Below are 22,766 nucleotides of genomic sequence, written 5' to 3'. Positions count from 1 at the left end.
TCCATGAAGAAATCCCTTTAAAACAGGGCCATCCCCTGGTTTTCCATGGAGAAATCCCTTTCAAACAGGGCCATCCCCTGGTTTTCCATGGAGAAATCCCTTTCAAACAGGGCTTGCTGCTGGTTTGGGGGAGTTTTTGTGTGAAATCAGTGGGGAAGGGCAGAGCTCCTCAGACTGCAAGTGGAAGTTCTGCTTTTCAGAGATGGAGTCATTGACCTCAATGAATGATAACCTTGAAGTCAACAGACTAAATTAATGCTCCACTTTCTGTATTTGAGAGCAGCAATGTGAAAACCTGGACAGCTAAAGTTAGATTCGTGCATCCATATTTAAAAAGAAGTTGCCTATTTAAGAGAAAAGGGGTTTGGGTGTTTTGGTTTTTTTTTTTTCCCTTCCTCCAGAATGGTTCAGTAGCTGTGATACTGAAAATTGAAGTTTTCAGCCTCAACCCCCATCTAAGAGGAAATAAAAAATCCCATTCCAGGATTTTGGCCTGGAATTACAGCCTGGTGGAGGATTCTGCTTTCCTTATTCAGGAACAGACCAGAGCATCTGAATCAGAAAATCTTTAGATGCTGCTGTTCTTTTATATAGTTAATATTCTGGAAAAGTTATTTCTATTTGTTTTGCCTCCCAATGCACGTGATCCTCTTTTACAAACCTTTGGAGGTAACTTCCAATGAAGTTTTAAGTTGTGAGGAGATTTCTTTTATTGCAGGGCTGAAATTTATTTCTGTTGCTGATTTCAAAGAGCAAAGAAAAACTTTGTTACTAACAAAACCAAATTAAAATTCAGATCAAAAATTGCAATAGTAACTATTAAAAATTATTTTCTATTTCTTGAATGATTGCTCAGCTCACTGGGAATGCCTCTAATGAACATAACACTGCAAATACAGAGTTTTTTTCCTGCAGCTTTTAAAGTCAGCGTTCGGTGTGGGAACAAAAAGGGAATGTTCTCTTGGGCAAGGCAGCAGTGGGATGGTGAAACTGAGTTTGGAGCTTGGGATTGTGCCTTGTCCCAGGGATTTACTGCCTCAGGTGCCTGCTGGGAGTGGCCCTGCCTTGTCCATCCCATTTTGTGTCCTGTTCCTGCTGCTTTTGGCAGCAGATGTTCCTGGATTGCTCCTGCTGGCCTGGCCTGGGAGGGTTTGGAGTGAATTTTTGGGAGTGAGGGTGAGTGTTGAAGGGAATCTCAGCCCTGGGCTCCAGGGAAAGGCCCTTGGTTCATATCCACAGGGAGTTTCATGCCCTTGGCACGGGCAGCACCAGTTCAGCAGCTTCTGCAGCTTTCCAAGGATCATACCTGAGATCAGTGAGGTGTGATTTCACCCTGAAGGGCTCCCAGGGTGCAGATCTGCACCCAACAGCACTCCCTGGGTATTTATGGAATCCCTGAGGCTGGAAAAGCCCTCCCAGCCCAGGCAGTCCCCCTGTGCCCACCTTGTCCCCAGCCCAGAGCTCTGAGTGCCACCTCCAGGGGACACCTGCAGGGATGGGCACTCCAAAGCTCCCTGGGCAGTGCCAAGGCCTGAGCACCCTTTCCATGGGGAAATTCCTGCTGCTGGCCGAGCTGAGCCTCCCCTGGGCCAGCCTGAGGCCGTTCCCTCTGCTCCTGTCCCTGTGCCCTGGGAGCAGAGCCCGACCCCCCCGGCTGTCCCCTCCTGGCAGGGACTTGTGCAGAGCCACCAGGTCCCCCCTGAGCCTCCTTTTCTCCAGGCTCAGCCCCTTTCCCAACATCCAAAATTCATTATCACTGGAGAAACTTGATATAAAATGGTACCACTTCAGTTCCTGAGCATATTTTGTCTTGAATCCAGAAGCAAGGCAGCAAATGTTTGTAGGAGCCATCCTTCAAAAATGATGGAGCCAGGTGGAAATGACCTCTGCCCCCATCCCTGGAGCTCTGTTCCTTTGGGGTTAGGTTTTAAAAGACAGACAGACACCATAGGATGGCTCCCTTAACATCCAGGCCTGAGCAATGCTTGGTGAGGATTCCATTATTAATACTTCATCAGGAAAGTGGAGGCAGGAACTGGTCAAATATTGTCCCTAAATCTTGCTGAAATTGGACATTCTGACTTGTAAGTTTTGTATTTCTCTTTTTTCAGTCAGGCTGCTGCTTCCTGTTCTATTCAATGAATCTGTGATATGTGGTCTGTAATGTTTCTGTCAAACCCTCTTGCAGACAGTGGTGCCCAGATGTGTTTGCTTGATGCCTAACTGGGATCAAACTACTCAATTCCGAACTTTCCAGAGCAACATGGATGTGCTCAGCTTGATGACAGAGTTTTTCCCTGGTCATACCCAGGGCAGTAAGTTCCTCTCACCAGGTTTTACCAGAGTTTCTGTGTCTCAGTTTGAGATCAGCTCTCCATGGATAGCTTGGATATTTCCATCAGGCAGCTCCAGGCCACATTTGTCAGCCCTCTGATGTCACTGGGTGCAGCTCAGACATCATCTGAGCACGGTCTGGTTAAACCCTGCTGGATTTAGGAGCACAATTCAGCCTGGAAAATGTAAAACCGGGGATGTTTCACTCTCACATTTCCGTTGTGACGCCACAGTCTCAAACCCACGTTGGCTGATGAGCTGTTAAGGACAGAGATTAGATTAAAGAGCAAGAACCATCGTTTGTTCCTAGCAGTGACACATCACATTTAAGGTTCTGACCTTCCAGTTGTCCTGGGAGGAGCAGGGAATACCCAGCCTAAGGGGAAAACCTGATCGCTGAGACTCAGCACTCCTTGACACTCACACCTAACCCCTGGTGACTTCTGGCTGAGTTAAATCCCAAAAATACCTTTGGGGACGTGGATTTGAGTTTATTGCACACAGAAGCAGCTGTTGAACATCTTTGCTGCAAAGGTGGAGCAGGTGGCAGCAGTTTAGTTCCAGACTGAGAAAAGAGATTTGTTCTTGATTTCTTCCTTCCCCCTGGGAATCTGTTGGTGCTGGCATTTTCCTAACAAATTGGCTATTGTAAATCCCTTAAAAAACTGGGGCTGAAAGCAGAGAGCAGAGTATGAAGTTGTTATTTTCCTGGTTAATTCTGGATCTTTTAACTGGTTTCTTTGTGTGCAATACTCTTTAACTTCTCCATCTCGCTGAATCCACTTCATGAACAGAGAATCCAACCTCGAGTTTGCCAAACCATCCAACACTTTGCTTTTTCTTTATTAAAATCACAGAAAAAAATTAAACTTTTGAGCTCAGTATTTTGGGGTGAACTTGCCACTTGTTTGTGCTCCCTCAGATGTGATGGAGAGGGATCAGATGTGCTGTGCCAGGAAATAAACAGGAGGAGGAGGATGATGTTTGTGAAGGTGTGGATGAAGCTGGCTTCATTTTTACCTGGTTTTGTAGGCACTGAGGCCTTAAAATAGAGGAAATACTTAATGCTGTGATTAAAGTCCACAGTTCCTCAGGACTGCCTTGCCCCCCAGAAAAAGAAATAATTTCTGGCAACACATGGAGATCCAGACATGGTTTTTTTGTCTTAGCTGTAACAGGACTGACATCTTCATGCTCCTCCAAGGTCCTGAAGATGCCTAAAAGGAATGAAGTGGTTCTCCAAGATTTTATGTATTGATAAAAGTATCTGTGATTTCACCTGCCTATTAATGTGAGTTCTGAGTTGCTGTTAATGCCTCTCAGTAGATCAGATCCTTCTCCACGAGTTGGGTTGAACATAAAACTGGGTTTTATCTTCATGAAGGGATGGAATAATGGTTTACACGTATTATATTAGCTTATAAAATAAAAAATAAATTAAAACCCCCAGCCAAATATATTTCCCAAGTTTTGAACCTTCCAGTAATCCAGAGGCTTTGTGCTAGTTTGGAATAAAAGTGGGAATTAGACCTTTTGAAATATTTCACTTACTGATGTTTAGCAAAATATTTGAAAGGCAGCAGATGTCCATCCTAATTCCATTTACAGCTTCACTTTAGGTGAGTTCCAGATGTTCATGGTAGGCTCTGTGTTAGGCCCTTCAAAAACCCAGTAATCTGGTAATTGATTTATTCTTGTTTCTTTAGTTTGTAAAACTTCCAGCTGTAAAATCCAAGTCATCATTTCCCAGTGCTGAGTAATTCCTGGAGATTTCCCTGAGTCCAGTGATGGATCCACGGTGTGGAGTTTAAGGATGTTTCTGGTGCTTAGGCTCAGACAGGGATGGAAAATAAAACAGTGTTTGTTTGTAGGCTTAAATATTCACATCTCTGGAGTTTTCTCCAAAATTCAGTTCTTCAGAAAAATTGACTTGTTGAGGTCATGGAATCCCAGAATAGTTTGGGTGGGAAGGAGCTTAAAAATCTTCTTATCCCACCCCTGGATGGGCAGTGTCACCTTCCACTGTCCCAGGCTGCTCCAACCCCAGTGTCCAACCTGGCCTTGGGCACTGCCAGGGATCCAGGGGCAGCCACAGCAAATCTGGGCAAGCTGAGATGTTGAAGGAAAATTTTGATCCCAGCATTAAGATAATTGTAATAAAAAATAGCTGAAAAAAAAAACCCAAACAAGTTAATCTTGTGTGCTTTAATTTAGACCAGTTTTGTGATGATCTTGTGTTTTGTCCTTGGTGATCCTCAGAATCAACTGATTATTCCTCAGCTTTAAAGCCCCTGGGCAGGTGTTTGATAAGAGCATGAACTTCTTTTAAATCTTGCAAAGAAAAAGGGTCACAGCCCAGAATGTGGAGGTGAGCAGTGCACTTATTGGCCCATACTTGTGACGTGTTTTCCTTTCTTTCCATCCCAGGATTTTACAAAACTCCCTTCACAGCTGAGCCTCTCCTGCTTTGCCATTTTCACTGATTGGAAGGAGGCTGTCTCAAGGCAGAGACTTGATGTGTAAACTGTGCCAGCAGAGAGCTGCAGGAGCAGATGTGGTCAGAGGAGATTTCAGAGCACCGATTCCCAGACAAAAAGAGCTGTTTCCCTGTTAGTACACGGAGCATTCCCCATCCCATGCAGCAGCCACACATCTGTGCTGCTTCCCTGTCCTGGCTGCTGCTGGGAAGGATTCCTGGGCTGTGCTGGATGCAGGGATACTCAGCTGCTGCTTCCATGCTTCCTCAGCCATTAATTCCACTGTTGTCCTTCAGTCCTTTTTCCTTTCCCTTTGGACTTCGGATGTCTCAGGAGAAAATGGCTTTTTTCCCCCTCTTGTCAAAGCAAAAAAAAAAAAAACCCAGGGTTGTTATATATACATAATATATAAATATATATATAGAAATGTATCTTCTTTTTTCTCCCTGACCTGCAGCTGCAGGAATATTCCTTTGCTTCCTTCTCCGTTACAAAGCCTGGGAGAATTTTGTGTTGCTTTCCTCCGAAAGTTCAGCTTTTCTTCCATCTTCTGAGAAATTTTATCTGTAAAGTTGTTCTTGTCCTCTGACTTGGGCTGACTTCCAAGAGCCTTCATGACTTCTCTTGTGAAGAAAAGAGATTTTCCTCAGGAAAAAAAAAAAAAAAAATAGAGGCCGTTTCACACCCAAATCAATGGGTCAGTTTTCAAGTTAAGATTCTGCACCTTCAGCTTAAATTCTGTGTTCAGCTTTGTTTTCCAACAAAGATTCTGGTAGCAAAAGGCCCCAGGCAACGACTGTTTGGATCCTGAGAAAGGCAAAAAAGTAGTTGTTGTGTGGTTTTTTTTGTTTGTTTGGTGTTTTCTTTTATGTCTGGAGGCATGTGGAGCTCCAGGGGAAGGCAAGAAGCGCAACTTCATTTTTTCTTGGGAGGAATCCAGGCTCTATAGGCTGCCATCCAAATGCAAAAATTCTGACACTTCTCTGCTCAGAAAAAAAAAAAAAAAAAAAAGTAAAAGTGCCACCAAAACGGAGCCAGCTGAATACTCCACTTCTTCAATAGAAGGCAGTTTCCTTAAATAGAATTTGGGAGCTAACTTCGTCTGGAGCAGGGATTTGGGTTCAAAACTCTTCCAGTGACGTCTTTTCACTTGAAGTCTTTCACTCTGGCTGCAGGTATTTGAGTAAACACTCAGTGGATGTTCAGACACTTTGAGGAATCATTTGTGTCCTGTAATTCCATGAATTATAACTTGTGCAACATGAATGAAAGTTCTGCTTCACTTCTTTTTTTCTGGGCAGGGTTGGTAGAGAGGAGAAGGGAATTCTTGGTTTCATAAAATCCTGGAATGATTTGGGTTGAAGGGATCTTTAAAACTCATCCCATTCCCACCCCCTGCCCTGGGCAGAGACACCTTCCATGATCTCAGGTTGCTGCAAGCTCTGTCCAGCCTGACCTTGGACACTTCCAGGGATGGGACATCCCCAGCTGGGTACCCTGTACCCAATTCCTTCCCTGCAAATCCCCTTTGCACAGATACACCTGCTCAGTATTTACAGGCTGGTTACAGTATTTTATTCTTTGACTTGGTGTCACACTCTCTCCCGTGGATCCCAGTTTATTAGCAATATCTTTTTGCCATCGAAAAAACCCACATTATCCTCGATAACAGATTAGCAGTAGCTGTGTCTTCCCAAGAAGCTGCCTATACCCATTAGGAAGATGGTTAATCTCCCTCCTGGATAAGCCTTTTGATCAATTTAGAGAAAAGTGAATCGGTGTCTTCTGAGCAAGTCTGGGTAGCAGCTACTTAAACAAAGCCATTTGGGCTCCTTTCAACATCAGCTCCTAATGAATCGTCGGAATCTCATCAAAGACCAGGTAATTAGACAGGTACTGCACCTTTGGATTAATGGCACCTCTGACAGGGGCCTGCCTTTCCTCATTCAAAGACAGGAACTGATCGGTCTTGGAGAACAAGAAATGCCTCGGGAAGTTTTTGGAAGCATCTGGACAAGATGCTCCATGGAGAGGCATCGCTGTGCTCAGCTTTGGAGAGTCGGGGAGTTTTTTTCTCCAGCCCTCTCTGGGAGGATCCTCAGCACAGTTAACAAAGGAAGGGACAAGCCCAGGAAATTCCAGGTGTGATTCTGTGCCTAATGTGGTTCTGGCCCTTAGGAATGAAATCCTGTGAGCTGGGAACACAAAATGATTGTGGTGTCTGAGCTTTCCATGGAACAGGAGGCTCTGCTCAAAGGGAGCAGGGACAGGAGAAGAGGAAAAGGCTTCAGGCTGTGCCAGGGGAAGCTTGGATTGGACACCAGGAGGAATTTTTTCACTGAATTTCTTCACTGAAAGGCTTGTTAAACATTGGAGTTCAATCCAGTCCCACCACCACCCCAGTGCCACCAGCATCAGCCCAAGGCCTGTCTCCAAGGGCCACCTCCAGACTCCTCCTGAACACTCCACAGACAGTGACTCCAAACCTCCCTGGGCAGCTCATCCCAAGGCCTGACCACTCTGCCAGGGAAATTTCCTTGCCCAATCTCCCCCCTGAGCCTCCCCTGGCAAAATCATTTAATCTTTGATGATGTTTTGAAACAGTGAAGTGTTGGCTAAAGGTGGTCAATGCCGTGACCCTCTGAAGGGTCTGCCATCATTTCCTCTCACAGATGATGGCAAAGACAATTTTCCACCTCTGTCCACTCCCTTTTGTTCGCAGAGATGTTGAGAAGTCTCCCCTTATTCTGAGGCAGAAAAAGCAGGGAAGTCCTCTCTGTCACCTTCTTCTCAGACATGGTTGGGCTCTCTGGAGCTGCTGAGAAATCCCAGCAATCCCACCAATTCCCGAAGAAGTCTTGAGGAGCTGTGTGAGCTTGAGTGACATTTGGAAGCAGTTCTGTGCTCTCTTGGCCAGCAGTGCCAGGGAACAACACCGTGGTGCTTTCAACCCAGATGCTTTGGCAGAGCACAGCCCCGAGTGTCGCCACTGCTTGGCAGAAAAACTGGTGCTGCAAAACAGGAGCAGGTGCTGCTTTGGGCTTTTTCTGCTCCTTCTGCACCAAGGCCCTGCTTCCTGCAGTGGTTTTGGAGCACGGGAAACAATATTGCTCTTTCTTTATGGAAAGGCTTTTAAACTCTTGGGTGGGTTTGGTAAAAAGTTGAGCTTCGTGGCAGTGGTGAGAATGATGAGTTATGTGGCTCTTGTTGCCTTTTAGAAACATCTTAAGAGGTGGCAGATCCTGGGCTTGTTTTATACTTTCTCCTCCAAATTCATGGAATCATAGAATGGTTTGGGTTGGGAGGGACATTAAAGCTCTTCCAGTGTCACCCTTGCCATGGCAGGGACACCTCCCACTGTCCCAGGCTGCTCCAAGCCCAGTGTCCAACCTGGCCTTGGGCACTGCCAGGGGCTTCTCTGGGCAACCTAAATCCCATTGCCTTGAGGACTGTTTGATAACTGCCCTCTTGGACTGTTGATGTCCTGCTGGGGGTGACATTTAATTGGGGTGACATTTCTTTGATGATTGGCCCCTTCTCCATCATCTCTTCCCACCACAGCCCTCACTCCAATGAGTTTTCACTCATGGCAGGAGGGCACTTCCAACTTCTTCCCTCTGCTCTCAGCATCTGCCTGCCAGGGAAGAGTCAGGCTGTTCCAAGACTCATCCTCACGTGTGTGTTCACTGAGTCCTGACTGTGCCATGCCTGGAGCTGGGTGTTCTGTTCCACTTTTAAAACCTCAGTGCTGAAGCTTTGAAGCTCATTGATACCTAAACTTTTCAATAAAGAGTTTGTGTGTTATTGTTTCACTTTGTTCGACTTGCAGTGACTTCACCCTTGGTGACATGACTTTGTAGGAGGTCATGGTTCCTTTGCACTGCAGGACAGTTGTGTCTGGGGCCTGTAAATGTGATGTTGACAGTGTCCTCAGGAACTGGGAACATTCCCTGACCAGACCAGGGCACAGCTTTGTTTGAATTAAAAGCCTTTAGGGGTTAGAACTTCATTAACATTTCTGCCATGAGCAGGAATTGGAGTGGTCCTGGTTGGACTTGATGATCCAGGAGGTCTCTTCCAACCTAATGATTCTGATTCTGATTCTGGTTCTGATTCTGATTCTGGTTCTGATCTTTTCCCAGAGTTGTTGACTGAACCTTGAAGAATTCCTTCTGTTTTTGGTGTTTAGATCCTGTAAATCATTTTCCATCATCACCTTCCCTTGGAAACATCCAAGTCTCTTTGCTCAGGTGTGGAATGCTTCCACTGCGCCTCTCTGGAGGTGTGGAAACCCAAACCCAAAACCAAACCATAGCAAATTATCCTTTCAGCTTTGCCTTGGTGTAGTTTATAGATCCTTCAGGAAATGCTGGAATGATTCCTTCCCTTCCTGCACCCCTTGGAAGTCACCTGCTTTTATTGGTGGCCACATGGATGCTGCAAGTGCAGGTGACAGGCAGCTCTCAGGGGCTTCTTCTGGGAATTGACATTCCAGAAAAACCAGAGATGGATGTAAGGAGAGGCTCAAATGTTGCAGCTGGAACAGGGTGTCTTTGGTTTATACATCTTCCATGATGTCCCTGCAGGGGACAGGTGGCACTTCTTGGGAAGGAGGAGCCCAGTCAAATGGCCAAATGGGAGTTTTTGTAAACTGGGAATCAGATTTATGGATGCAGAGCAGCTGAAGGAGGGCAGGGCTGGATGGGATCTTGGGCAGGAATGGTTCCCTGGGAGGAATTCTGGAATCTGGAATTCCCAGATTTGCTGTGGCTGCCCCTGGATCCCTGGCAGTGCCCAAGGCCAGGCTGGACACTGGGGCTTGGAGCAGCCTGGGACAGTGGGAGGTGTCCCTGCCCATGGCAGGGGTGGAATTGGATGATCTTTAAGGTCCTTCCAACCCAAACCATTCTAGGATTCTGTAAGATGCAGACGTAATTTGCTTTTTAAAATTTGCCCAGCTCTGATACTTGGGTAGTGTTGCTCTCCTCGTTATTATTACTGTGAACAACCCCCAAATTTTTATTGTTAGCTTTAATATCCACTCCTTAGTTTGTGCTAGGAACAGTAAAACCTTAGGAGAAAAAATGCAAGTTATACTTCAAAAATAATTTTCTTAAATCACAGTATTACCCTAAAGGAACAATGATATTTTTCTTTGTTTTGTGGATGGTTTTTGTTGTCGTGTTTAAAGTTTTTCTGGGTTGAAATTTGTGTTATTTGAGAGAAATCAATGCAGTTGACAGTGAGCCCCACTTTGGGGTCATATTTTTTGGATTACTGAACTTTGGCATCCCCAGTTTTTGGTGGTTTCCAGCTGAAAGTGCAGATTCAACCACACTTAAGTTGTTTTTTTTTCTCCTCAAAAGCTGCTACTTCAAGGTGAGACAAATCAAAAGAAGTAATTGCTTCAACTTAAAAGTGTGTGTACTAAATACAGGAATTATTACAAAGGCAGGAAATTGGGCTTTCAAATGAATGCTTTGGAATTGTGAGGTTTCAGTGGACTTGTCAAACCCCTTTGCCTGGATTTATTTCAGATTTTTTTTTTTTTTTTCTGTGATAAGGATTAAACTGGATATGGAAGAAACTTTTTCTTGGGGAATTATTTTATTGTTTAGTGACTTGAGAACTCTGAGTGGAGTTTGTCAGGACTGGCTTCGGATTCCTGCTGTAAAATGCAGGTGTCAGAATATCAGTTATGAAATCATTGAAAAGTGGTTTAGGTACAATTCAGGACCTGTGAGGATTTTATGGAACAGTTCTGGTGCTTCCAGGCATCTTTGGAGTGAGGAAAAAACCTGGAATGTTTTTATTTTATGAACTGTGATATGGATTAATAAGGACACTGTGCGTAAGAGTTTTAAGTACTCTGATTTTTAGGAATTCCATCACAATTTGTGTTATTACTACAAAATATTCTGAGTTTTAGGAACTCTATCAGAATTTGTATTATTAATACAAAGTATTCTGGGTTTTAGGAACTGCATCACAATTTCTGTTATTAATACAGAGTATCAGAGCAGTGCAATGTTTTCAAATGCAACAGAACTGCTCTGTAGACAAAATTTAAGTGCTATAAATTTTCCTTGGAGTGACATAAACTACTTCAAAATCATCCATGAAATCAGCCCGTGAGGGAATTCCCTGGAATCATCACACCAGCAGCTTCCCCATAATCGAGGTGGAATTTATAATGGTGGCTATTTCTTTGTAGTTCAGTTTTTCACTTAAAAAGCCTCTGTGTGTGTGTGTGCAATCTCAAATCCAATCCCAAAAAAATCCAGTTTGGGATTACTAAAGGGAAAAAAGACTTTTAATATCAACAGGGCTGTGCAAATCCTGCATGTGGAAGGAGGGGACAGCCCAAAATCTGAAAATACACGCTCGCCTGTGTGCCAGGTTATTTTATTTTGACAGTTGGTTTTATTTTAAAATTGTCATCAGCGTGTTAGATGAAATCCACTTTTATTTATGGTAGACACCAGAGCTGGATGGATGTCACCCAGCGAAATAGTTCGAAAATACACGGGATTATTTAACCGAGTTAAAAAGATTCTGCATCAATTCCTAACCCTGCCTGTATTCAAACTACAAAAGTACTTTGAGATCCTCCCCCTCTCTCCTGAAAGCTGTTCTCTTTGGTCAGGTATTGAATAATTTATATCATGTGAGACTCTTGCACATGATGTATTCATCCCTTGTTTAGCTCTTACATTCATGGTTTGGCATGCTGGCTGTACATTGATATGGGAGATGCTTCCCATTTTTGCTCTACCAACTGTTTAAATATATCTTGTGCCTCAGTAACTACAAATGGGAAATAGAATAATTCAAGTAATTTCCCTTGATGGGTTTTATGCCTAGGAAAAGATTTCTTTTTAAATTCTTTTTTTTTTTATTATTTTTTAAATACATATCTATTTGTCCAAAAAGGAGAGCTTTAAAAACGACGCCGATATTTATGCTAACTTTTATGTTCAGCTGCAAATGCCTGAGCCATCAGGCCGGGTATTGATTTGGGATAAAATATTGGGTGTTTTTCACCTCTCGTGCAGTTTTGACGTGCTGCCGTGCAGCAGGTAATTTATTCCATCTCTAATTAGATTTTTTTTTTTTTTTTTTGCGCTGCAAACTGCAAATTGTGAGTAATGTTCTTTTGGAGGTGGGGGAAGGAGGAGGCGCTGCACCAACACGAGGAAACTCTTGGTTAAGTGCTGATAAAAGTATTTCCCTGACAGGACAGCGGGACAGCCCAGCACAAGGATTAGTGCTGCAAAGTCCCGGCCCAGCCCGGATTGTTGGAAAATCTTGTAAGCCCCTGGTCAGGTAATGCTTCTGCTGCTGCTGCAGGGGCTGCGAGATGAGCACGGAACAAATGCAATAAATTGGTTCAAAAAGCTGGATAAAGAATGGGCGGCACTGATTTTTGGGGCGTGTAGCGGGCACACACTGAGGTGGTTACTGATGTTTTAGGGCATATAGGAGAGATTTCAGGAGTTTCACTGAGGTGGTTACTGATGTTTTAGGGCATGTAGGAGAGATTTCAGGAGTTTCACTGAGGTAGTTGTTGGTGTTTTAGGGCATGTAGGAGAGATTTTGGGGTTTTTAGTGAAGTTACTGGTGTTTTAGGGCACGTAGGAGAGATTTCAGGGGTTTTAGTGAAGTAGTTGCTGGTGGTTTAGGGCATGGAAGGAGAGATTTCAGTAGCTCACGACTGCGCTAGAATGTCCAAAATGAAGTTGTCGAACGAGAGGGAGCCGCTAAAACTTTCAAGTTCTGTCGGAACTGACAGATTTTGGGTGCTTGGCAAAATCAGATTCCCCGCTGCAGCTCTGAAAAGTTGAGCAGTCCTCGGATCCCTCTGGAAAACAGAGATCTATCCCTTTATTATTTTATTCCCCATTTCCCCGTGCCCATGTGCGCGGCCGGGCTCGGGCGCTGTCGCAGGGCAGCGAGGCCAACCCGGGCAGGTCCGGGGGGTTCCATGGCCTGTCCCCCGTGTCGTGACACCTTGTCCCGTGTCCGGTGGCACCTTGGCGGAGCCCTGAAGAACAGGAAGCTCACCCCCCACCCCGTCGGCAGGTGAGTGACTCGCAGCGGCGCTGGCACATCGCTGCCGGGCTCGGCAAAGTGCAGTAAAAGATGCCCGGCATCGCTGCGGCCGCCACGGCGTAGAGACACACACAGAGAGACACACAGAGGGGACACAGTGCTGCTGCGACAGCCGGGGGCTTCCAGAGTAAGTCTGTCTGTCTGTCACTTTTTGCATTTCCAGCCGCCGGTTTTTTTTTTTTTTTTTTTTTTTTTTTTTTTTTTGGGGTTTTTTAATTTTTATTTTTTTTTTTCCACATCCGCATCTCCCCTCTGTGCGCGTGGGAAGGGGATCTCCCCACAGCAGCCCTGCCAGCGGTGCTGGTCACTGATGGATTCTTCACTGCCGTCACACACCGATATGCTGTCACATAATCTGATTTATTATTATTATTTTTCCTTTCTTTAAAAAATCGCTCCAAAGGAAAAAAAAAAAAAAAAGAAAAAAAAATCTGCTTATTTCTCGTAGGATGCTTTCAGCTTCGCTCATGTTTCAGTCGTTTAGCGGCGGTGGAAAGAGCTGAAATTTCATTTGCTTAAAATCTGTCGGGAGGGGGTGAATTATAATTATAATAACAAGAATAAAGGATGTTGTGTCTTGAGGGTTAAACCCGAACCAACGAAACATAAATTCCGATCCTTTTGGGAAACGGGGAAGGAAAGAAGGGAAGGACAGGAGTAGCCTGACACAGTAATTTTAGGAGGTGACCTGCCTAAGGAAGGCAGCGACAGGGAACTTTAGAGCTTTTTAAAGCCTCGGGAAGAATTCCAGCCAGGCTCTCTCCCACCCGCCACCTCTGGGGCATCTTTCGCATCCCAGCCCTGGAGAAGGCGTCCCGGAGCCGGGCAAGGCGAAATCCTAACGCGGGCGCGCTTAGCCGTAAATCCCGTGTATCATGGCTGCGCCGCCCTGCCCTTGCTGTGGGGGTGAAATGTAGAACATGAGCCTGATCCTCGGGAGATGGAGCTAATTTCGCCCTAAACTGGAAAGTGTTAACAGCGCCCGGCGAATGTGACAAAGCTCAATCGCGCTCCTTGTTTATGGAGCCCGCGCCCATTGGCCGCCGCGCGCCAGCTCTGCCCTGGCAACTGCGCGCCCGCATTTGCATAGCGCGCCGCCATTGGCTGGCTCCGCGGCGCGGCGGGCCAATGGCGCGGCGCGGCCCGGGGTGGGCTATGCTAATGAGGCGCTGTTGCTGGGGCGCGCTGCGGCAGGCGGGGATGCGCTGAGGGGAGCGCCGGGATCGGCTTCCCCCTGACGCGCGGGGCCTGCGCGCTGCGGGCCGCCCTCACAGCGGGCTTCGCCTCGGAGCCGGCCACCCCCCGCACCTACCGCATTTCCCCCCCGAGTTTTAAATTGCTGCTCTAATAAAATGGCCTAAAGTCGCCAGCTTTCCCGCAGAAAGCGCCGCTGACGCGCTCGCCTCGCCCCTTCTCGCTGTCCGAGATGAGGATGTGAAGCTGGTTGTTCTTTAGAGCGATCTGTTTCTGGGACACGCACACTCACCTTTCAAAAAGGGTGTGTTCGTATCCACCTGACAAAAAAACCAAACCAAAACCAACCCCAACACCCCCCAAAAAAACTCCACACCAAAAACCAAGCCCCTCCTCAGCTGTAAGTTGAGTCCTGCTTTTTTTTTTTTTTTTTTTCTGTCCTAAATATCATTCCTGCCTAAGAATATTGGGGAATCTGAGCTTAAAATATATTCTGTTGCTTAAATCTGCATCTATATCTGTCTTTTTTTTTTTTTCTTTTCGCTGCTTTCCCAACCAGCTTTTTCTGCTCTTCAGTGATGGATCACTTTACCTCCTTCAGTCCTGTTCCCCACTGTCTCCCTCTGCCTTCCTTCGTGTCCAGTTCCCGTATTTTCTGTCCATCACTGCTCACATTCTCTCCTTCCAACTCACTAAAACTGACCCTAAGCCTAACAAATTGGTTAACTAAGTAAATCCAGCTACAGTCCATCCTATTTTTGTTTTTTCTTCTCTTCAGCATAAGTATTGCTATGTATCTGTGGTTTGATACCACCCAGCATTTGCTAGTAATGGTGGGAATTCCTGTCAGCGGCGGATTTTTGGTTAAATCTGATTTTTTACTATGGTGGAATTTTTAATTTTTGGACTGTTTTCTAAACCCTTCAGAAAACTTCAGGGAGATTTAGTTTCTCTTGGATAAAGCCAATGTTTTCATAGAGAAACTCAGTGATTTCTAGAACTAAGAGCTTAGATTTAATAAAAATCGGGTGTACTTGGAGTTTGCTTGAAGCCTTCTGAAGAGTAAGTTTAGAGGTTCTTTTATAGCATGTTTAAGAGATAAAATCACGTCAGTTTAAACTTTGTGTCACAAATTTCTGCTTTATTAAGAGACTACCATGGTTTATAAAAGATTATTTACTGAATTTGACAGAACTTTCTGTGTTGTGTTTGTATTTGTGGTTTTCACTCGGAACTGAGGGGCAGGCGTGGGTCTTTCAGCAGGATTAAAGATGCAGAGATAGTTGGAGTTAAGTAATTATTGGAAAGCCTGTGTTTGGAATAATATTCACACTTCACTCTTTATATCTGCTTTAAGAGCTGTTACGTTTGTTCGGTCAAAGGTTGGACTTGATGATCTTGGAGGTCTTTTTCCAGCATTATTGTTTCTGTGATTCTTTGAACTTTCACCATGATCATAAAAAAAGTTTATCTCCGTTTCCCTTTCTTTATATCCTCTCTTTTTAATGGCAGGCTTTTTATTCAATTAGAAAAAAATTATAAACCTTAGAATAAAGTGGTAGGGGGACAGAAAAAAAAAAAAAAGGCTCAGAACCTCAACCTTGACACATTTTCACCAGCATCAGTGACCTCTGGAAAAGGAGGATGTGGGTTATTTTTATTTGCCAGTTTTGAAGCAAATGTTAGGCCTCTTCTTGAAATACAGGTTCTTAAACATTCAGTAATAAAGTATTGACTGCTGAGATATTGTTTCACTCACTCATTTGTCATTAAATAAATAAATACACGCAGAGGTGAATCACCAGCCAAAGTACTTGGGTTTGACCAGTGCTCCTGAGGAGCTGGACAGAGTTCCAGTGTGGCAGGAAAACTTGGGAAGAACTTGAACTGTGTATGAAAAGGGGAAAACCTTCACTATAACTCTGTACAGTTGTTTCCTCTCTAAATCCTGGGATATCCTCTCTTGGAGGATCACATGAGGGCAGTGCTTCAAAAAGGAGCTTTTTTTTAACCTAACCTGTAAAGCTGCTCCCGTGTGGAGCTCTGTAAAACAGAGATTTACCTGCTAGGTTGTCTTTGCAAAGTCCTGAATGTACAAAAACTTAAATTATTTGTGTTTATCCCAATGTCTCGCCGTTTTTTTCCTGCAGAAAATCCAGAATTCTACAGAAGGAAATGATTGTTTGTGAATTCCAAGGATGCAAAAACAATGACCACTCTATAGAATATATATCTATATGCAGCCAGGAATAATTTTATTTGGAGCACAGTCTGAAGAGTGGCAAAGGGATATTATGTTAAACACAATGAAAATAAAAAGATCTATTGTATGGCCACCTATTCAGCGGGCGCTGCTTCCATCCTGCCCCCTAAAACAAACAGGGCATTCATGGGGCTAAACAGAATCATAACTTATTGACATGGAGGCACAGAATTAAAGCTGGGGAAGGACTCTGGGCTTTCCTCATTTCTGGCCACAGCTCTCTTCATTTTCCTGGGTTTTCAGTCCATTCAGTCCTTTGTAGGCCTCTCCTTGTTTCCTCGTGGAATTTCAGGTGATTTTTAGCTGTGCTTTCAAGCAGCTGCTTCACCAGGGCAGAAATGGGAAAGCAGAGGTCTCACAGAGCTTCATTTGGACTTTGAAAGTTCAGAGTGCTTGTGTTTCCTGTAGGTTTGAGCTGAGAATTCTGGCAATCTTGGGCTTCGTTTATTAAAAAAAAAAAAAAGTGGTTTCACTTTCACAACATTTTCTCAGTTCTGAGATTCTCCAGAGTGTACTCAAAGTCATATTTATAAGTTAATAAAACACAGATTTATATACTGTGTTGCCAGTGGATTAAATGAGTTTTAGAAACTTCCTCCTCTTGTAGTGGGAGAATTACAGTGAGCAGCAGCCTTCAGTCCTTCTGCTACCAGATTTTTGAAGTGGCTTTTTTATTTTTGGAGATATTTCCCAGAGTCTTTCCCTGTGACAGGCCTGAGCCCCACTTTTTCTCCAGGAAAAGGAACTGGTGTCCTGTGATTGCACAAAAGCCACAGACCACAAGCGCTGCCCAAAGTCCACCTCCTGCTGCAGCTCATCCAGGGAAGAAACCGGCCGAGACAGGCTCAGCACTGGCAGAACAGTTCATGAACCTGCTCTTGGCCTACTTTCTTCTCCAGCCTGGGAAAAGATGGCATCAGGAGTTTGATGTCACCTCCTGAGCTCCGTGACCTCCCTCAGCTCTGGCCAGTAGGGAAGAGCAGGAGCAGGAGGAATCCGTGGGTGTGTTGGCCCATGAATGGGGCTGGAGAGTGAGGTTGTTTCTAAGTTTAGGGTTCCATTCTGCTGGGAGGGGAAAGCAGAGTTTGGCATTTCTGTACAGGGAAGTTGGCTGAATAGTTATTGTAGGATAACTTCTGAAGCAGCCATTCTTAATAATTCCCCCCACAAGAATAAAGTTCCTCCAGAGGAGGAACTGCTGTGGGATATTTATAACGGGATTGTTCTCGGGTAGCTGCCACAGGTAATTTCCCTTTGTTCCCTGAGTTCTCTCAGCTTTTCCCTGCGTTCTCTCAGCTTTTCCCACTCCAGAGCAAGCAGAGTGAGGTCCCTGTCCCCCCACGTTCTCATGCAGCCACTCCAAACCCCGTGAGCGGGGACAATGGGCAGAGCAGGGCTGCAGGAGTTCACTCAGAGTTCAGGTTTATTGGCTGAAAGATGATTGTTCCCAACTCTCCAATCCCCCCTGGCTGATCTTTGGGATGCTCAGGCAGAACTCTGGTAGGTCTAACTCACCTTCAGGGTGGGTTTATTTGAGCAGAGAGTTCTCAGACACAAGTGCTTGTTGCTGATTGCTCCCTGTCTGTTGTAGGATGTGCTGACACGCCTCAGAGGTGGTTGGGTATTAGAGCAGGGCAGGGATCTGGCTCTCTTTTCCAGACACTCTTCAATAGCTGAGCTATCACAATGCTCATGGATGCTGAGAGCTTTTCCAAGCAGAGATTTGGAAAAATAAAGTTGACCAGAACTCTGCAAAACAATGAACTTGGAAAAAAACCCAAAAAAACCCCAAACAAATAAAAAAAAACACCAAAAAACCAACAAAACCAAAACAAAAACAAGCCCAAAAATCAAACCCAACCCCCCCCCCCCCAAAAAAACTCAAACAAACAAACAAAAACCTAAAAAAAAACCCAAAACAAAAAAACCTCCACAACCTTCTGTGGAGGAAGAGGGTTGTACAGTTCCTCAGCTAACCCAGGGTTTTCTTAGAGTGAGCATTGGGCTGCTTTCACATCACTAATTTAAACATAGAAAAAAGCAAGGAGAAGTGCTTGCCTTTACCTGCGGAGGCTTAGCAGGGGTTGGGAATAAAAAGGTTTGAGTCTGAAGCTGTGGTGGGCAGGAAGAACCGTGCTGGTTCTGTGGTGTGGCCCCACAAGGGCTTGAACTCAGAGTGTGGGAAGGAGAACACCCTTTGTGGGGAACGAGACACTTCACACTTCTATTCTCTGCTCGTGTTTTCTGGCAGGTTCTCACTCGGCTGCCACCATATCCCTGAGAGGGAATAGAGGGAATATCTGCACATGGCTGAACAACCCAAACCTGGAAAGGGAGGCTGGGATAGGAGGGAGAGGTGGGGAAAGGAGCTCGAAACGTTTCAGGTCAAAGCAATGATCTTAGGAGGGAAAATGTTGAAGGGAAGGAAGAGGAGTTCTAGCTAGGCAAAGAGAATGGAAATTGAATTGTGCAAAGAAGTTTCACACTTCAGCCTGAGATCGTGGAGCATCTTAATTCCAGCCCTGCCATGGGCAGGGACACCTGCCACTATCCCAGGTTGCTCCAAGCCCTGTCCAACATGACCTTGGAGCTTCCAAACTTGGGGAATTCCTGCTTTTAAACTTTCAGGAGTGTGAAATAAATGCTGATGGGAATTTCACTGCTTTTACCTGCTTCATCTCACCCAACAGTCAGCAGGCAGGGAAGTGTTTTCAACTGTTGCAAACGTTCTGTAATCAGCAAGATAACTCTTTATCATGGAACCAAGATCTGCTGCTGCACTTGGGAGATGCTTTTGTCAGTCCTGAAGGCAGATTTGCATCACTCAGGGTCCAAACTGTCACAGTGGTCCTTTTTGAGGGGCTAATTTTTTATTGTGAGGTGAGAAGTAGGAAGACATGTTAAGGAAATGTCACTTTTTTAATGCTCTAATGATTTTTGTCTGACTTTGCCTCCTTTTTTATCTTTCACTATGAATACACCTCAGTAGAACACTTAGGTAGAAGTGTGACAGAGAGACAAAGAGAGTCACAAAGATACTTTGAGAAGCAAAGTAGATCTTTAATGAGCTGGGTGACAGCAATGCAAAGAAACCTTGGAATTACTGCTGGGATTTTCAGGTGCAGTCTCACCTGGCAGAGGAGCTACTCTAACAACTCCTGATCCAGAGAGAAATCTCACTTTGTGCTGGCTTTTGTGACACAGAAATATGGAAATGTTGAGACTGGAAGAGACCTTTGGAGGTTGCTCAGTGCTGTGGCCAGTTGGGCTTTGGCTACAATCCACTGATTTTTTCTGGATTGATGATCCACTCTTGGGATCACTCAGTCACCTGCAGCTTTTCCCCATCCGTCAGTGAATGTTTGTGCCTCACTGTGGCTGAAAGGAGAGGGCCAGGGATGTGTTCTAGCATCAAAAAAACTTTTTTGGGGAGGAAATTTAATGTCTAAATGAGATATATGGACTGTTGTCAAAATGGGAATAAGAGGATCTCAAATGGATGAGGTAGGAAATTGAATCTCCATTGAGTTCTTAAAAATCCATGCAAAATTTTACACAAACTTTTCCAATATTGCACCAATTGTAGGTCATTTATAGACTCCTCAATAATTCCTATCTCAAATATTTGTTATGCCTGGGGTTAATAATTTCTTCGTTGCTTGGAAAAATCATAAAAATCACAGAATTGTTTAGGTTGAAAGGGATCTTAAAATCACCCAGTTCCACCCCCTGCCATAGGCAGGGATAACTTCCATTATCCAGATTGCTCAGAGCCTCTTCCAGGCTGGCCTTGGACACTTCCAAGGATGGGAAGGCCCCAAAACATCCATTAAACACCCATAAAATCCATTTAAAACCCAGCTATTTTGATTGCCAAAAATATTTTCCATCCTCACCAAACAAATAAATCTACTCTTTAACTTCTTCCACTATGTTGAGATGATTCTTGAAGAAATAAACCTTCTCCTTTATGAGGGGATCCATTTTTGCAGCGTGTCTATTTTCAGAGAGTTCTGAGCTGTGAGCCTCTTTGGAGTGCAAATACACATCAAGGTGGGTATTTTTATGCCTCCCCTGAACTAACATTAGGTAAGGCCTATTTGTAAGATAATTCTACCCACTCCAAATCCATAATCTTTTCCCTTAATGTACTTCATGCTTTGAGATCTTGGCATATGTTTTGGGTTTTTTTTTTTACTTCGTTTTGTTCCCAAGGTGTGATCACTTGATCCCGTAGTGGTTAAAAAGGAAAACTGATGATTGACTACACCTCGTTCACAGATATTTCTGTCCTGTGGAAGTTCTGGATGTGCTGTGAGAACAAGTGCTGCTGGATTTTAGCCCTGCCCTGGTGGTCAGCAGATCCCTGATTTTTTTTTTTTTTTTTTTTTTTGGCTGCCTGCAGCTCTCCAGAAGAGCCAAAAAACAATTTCGGAGCTTTGTGAGCCTCATTTAATGGCTGTGCACAAATGTCCCTATTTCTGGAGCGACTCCTCGACCTAAAACTAAAGGAGGTCAAGATTTCTATTCTAACCAGTCCTTCTTCCCCCTCTCCTTTCTTCCTGACGTGTCCCTGGGTGTTTCTAGGAGTGTTCTCTTGGGATTAGATGTCCTGGGATGGGATTGCAGGTGGCAGCAGCAGAGTCTGGGATGTGGCAAAGGCAGGGGTTCCATCAGGGCCAGGAGCTGAGCGTGACTTGTGTTGGTGGCCAGGGCAGGGAGCTCTGGGGCCTTCCTGGCAGGAATAACTTTGGAAAGATGGAATCCCTTGGATCCTGGTGGTTACAGGTCCCAAACTCCTCACTCAGGTGGTTGTCGCTGGTTGCTGACGTGAGTGAGGTCGGTCCCATTTTGGATATGACTCAAATGCCTTTTCTTTTGGGATGAGAACACAGGGATGAGTTGGCCAATTCCCATCCATCTCCTTGTCATCCTTCACGTCATCAGACTGGTCAGGCTCTGATCTCGTCCCTTTTTCTGAGATTTGCTGTGGAACCATTTCTGTTTCTGGTTTAAGAAGGTTCTTTCTTTGGATTCGTGGCCTCACATTTGGTTTGGGACTTCCTCCAAGACAACAGGGACCTATTTGTTAGTCAGAAACAGCAAATTCCAAAAAAAATTAAACTAAAAAATTAAAATTCATGGACTTGAGAGTCAAGGGTCTACAAGCATTTGAAAGCTGCAAGTTTGAAGCCGAACCAAAACATCAAATTACAACTGTTCTTTTGTGGGCTAATTATACTTTTGACACTCTTTTACTTTCTTTTTTTACTTTATTTTCGATGTGTGTAGTGGATGACTCAGTTTATCCTCAGATTTGTTGTGATTTTTGGATTGTCAGAAGATCCTATAAAGTCAAACTGTAAATGAGAACCCCACGGTGCCAGGATTTTGGGGTTTATATATTTGAGCTTTCTGCTTTTTTAGGCACGCATGGAAGGGCAGAATTTTTTAAAATAAAATCGGTTTTGATTAAGTTATGTAATTGGCCAGGTATCTCTCTGTTGGAAACCTCTGGCCTGGGGTAAAAAAATACAAGATTTAAACCTTTGAAAGTAACTGGCTCTACACTTTTGAATTAGTGGTATTTTTGACTCTCTGATTTAAATATTGTTTTGACTTTTACTTCAGTCACCATGATGTTGCTAAGTGAGATTATGATTTTTTTTTTCAGGTTAAGCAGAACCTCAGAAATTAAAAGAGCAAAAACTAGAGATACTGGATGATGCCTTACATATGTTCAGCCATTCTTACAGGAGTGTTCAGTGAATCTTGAAATGTTCACTGAATCCACCAAGTTGTAGAGATGGAAGATTAACTCTGAGGCTGTTTTTAATGGACATTTTGTAGAAGAGTTAAAAGTGATTTTCTCTGCAATGGTTAACATTTTAATATAATCAGTGTATAAAATGGTGTTTGATTTCATCCATGCAGTTTTTCTGTTGCCCTGATAAATGTGTTGAGTCAATGGTGCAGTATCAATTTTAATATTTGAGTTTTCTTTTGGCAGTTGTTTTTAGGAAAGCCAAATCCTGGCTGTACTCATCTACTGTTTTCTACTGCTTGTGTTTTCTTGCAAGGTTTGGGCTGCAAAGGAAGTGGGGATTTCCCTTTGCTGGTCAGGTGCTTGGCTGTTTAACACCTTCCTTCTAAATTTAATCTTTAGTGATAATTTTGCTTTCAGATTGCAGCTGCTCTTTGTTTGCTGCACTTTGTCGGGAGGCAATAACACAGAGGAGAGGGAATCAGAGATTCACAGAATCACCAGGGTTGGAAAAGCCCTTTGGGATCATCCCAGTCCCACCAGCATCACCCCTAAACCTTATCCCCAAACAAAGATGAGCTGCTGAGGCTGGACACTGGGTTTTCTTCCGGTACAGTCAGTC

At 44.4% G+C, this 22,766-nt stretch overlaps 1 protein-coding gene across 2 annotated transcripts in view; it reads left to right on the top strand.

The window, feature by feature from the left end:
- The window catches only part of DYRK1A (dual specificity tyrosine phosphorylation regulated kinase 1A), a 74,229-nt gene that overhangs the window by 28,679 nt on the left and 22,784 nt on the right, over positions 1-22,766 (top strand). The gene's annotated exons all lie outside the window — the stretch shown is intronic.

This window comes from Sylvia atricapilla, chromosome 2, assembly GCF_009819655.1.
Source record: "Sylvia atricapilla isolate bSylAtr1 chromosome 2, bSylAtr1.pri, whole genome shotgun sequence".
Taxonomy (NCBI): Eukaryota; Metazoa; Chordata; class Aves; order Passeriformes; family Sylviidae; genus Sylvia; species Sylvia atricapilla.
Note: the sequence above shows the minus strand (reverse complement) of the source record. Positions and strands in the feature narration are given on the sequence as shown.